This window comes from Neopelma chrysocephalum, unplaced genomic scaffold (genome assembly GCF_003984885.1).
Source record: "Neopelma chrysocephalum unplaced genomic scaffold, ASM398488v2 Primary Assembly neopelma1_63306, whole genome shotgun sequence".
In the NCBI taxonomy this organism is placed as follows: domain Eukaryota; kingdom Metazoa; phylum Chordata; class Aves; order Passeriformes; family Pipridae; genus Neopelma; species Neopelma chrysocephalum.
The window spans coordinates 1-1,252 of record NW_020906023.1 but is presented as its reverse complement, the minus strand read 5'-3'; the positions used below and the strand labels follow the sequence as shown (position 1 = coordinate 1,252).

Here is a 1,252-nt window from a genome sequence, read left to right as displayed (position 1 = left end):
GGGGGGGGTCAGGGATGTCCCAAGGGGGTGAGGGATGTCCCGGGGGTGTCACCTGCAGCCTCCAGCGCCAGGCGCAGCTCGTAGGCACTGATGGAGCCCGACTTGTCCAGGTCGAACTTGCGGAAGATGCTCTGGGAGGGGAGACAAAGCACCCCAAAAACAGGGGTCAGGAAAGAAGAGAGACCCCCAAACAACCCCCAGGGAATCCCCCAAAACCCCCAGTGCACCCCAAACCTACCCTCAAAAATAGGAGTCAGGTAGGAGGAGAAACCCCCAAACACCCCCCAGTGAACCCCCAAAATCCCCTCATTGCACCCCAAACCTACCCCCAAAAAACAGGAGTCACTCAAAAGAGGAAAGACCCCAAAACACCCCTCAACTGAACCCCAAAATCTCCCTCCCAAAAAAAGGGGGTCACTCACGAGGAGAGAGACTCCAATGCCCCAAAAAAAGGGAATCACCCCCAGAGAGAGACTCCAAACCCCCCAAAAATGGGAGTCACCCCCAGAGAGAGACTCCAAACCCCCCAAAAAGGGGGTCACCCCCAAAGAAAGACTCCAACCCCCCCAAAAAGGGGGTCACCCCCAAGGAGAGACTCCAAACCCCCCAAAAAGGGGGGTCACCCCCAGAGAGAGACTCCAAACCCCCCAAAAATGGGAGTCACCCCCAGAGAGAGACTCCAAACCTGCCAAAAAGGAGAGTCACCTCCAAAGAGAGACTCCAAACCCCCCAAAAGAGGGGGGTGACCCCCAAAGAGAAACTCCAACCCCCCTAAAAAGGGGGGTCACCCCCAAGGAGAGACTCCAAACCCCCCAAAAAGGGGAATCACCCCCAAAGAGAGACTCCAAACCCCCCAAAAGAGGGGGTCACCTCTAAAGAGAGACTCCAAACCCCCCAAAAAGGGGGGTCACCCCAAGAAAAGCCCCCCCGGCCCCCCGAGGGGGTCCCAGCCCCACCAGGTAGTTGCGGATGCGGTTCCAGAGCACGTTGAACTCCACCAGCCCCAGTTTCCCGTTCCCATCTTTCTGGGGGGGGTTGTTAAGGAAAAGGGGGGGGCTCTGGAGGCTCGGGGGGGTCCCCCCAAACTCCCTCCCCACACCCCCAGGCAGAGGATACGTCCATGAGGTTGACCATGCTCCGGCACGACTCGGTGCTGAAGCCCTTGGTCCGCAGGTCTTTGTCTGCAGCGGGACGTTAATGAGGGCGGGGTTAATTAATTGGGGCTAATTGGGGTTAATTAATCGGGGTTGGG

The 1,252-nt window shown here is 58.2% G+C and overlaps 1 long non-coding RNA gene across 1 annotated transcript; it reads right to left on the bottom strand.

Annotated features, from left to right (window-relative positions):
- Window positions 1–39: 39 nt before the first annotated feature.
- On the bottom strand, window positions 40–1,226 carry LOC113979237. The gene is made up of 3 exons (XR_003537755.1): window positions 1,117–1,226; window positions 957–1,025; window positions 40–131 (listed from the first exon to the last, which is right to left on the bottom strand). It is a non-coding gene; the product is annotated as an uncharacterized LOC113979237 (long non-coding RNA).
- Between the last annotated feature and the right edge of the window lie 26 nt (window positions 1,227–1,252).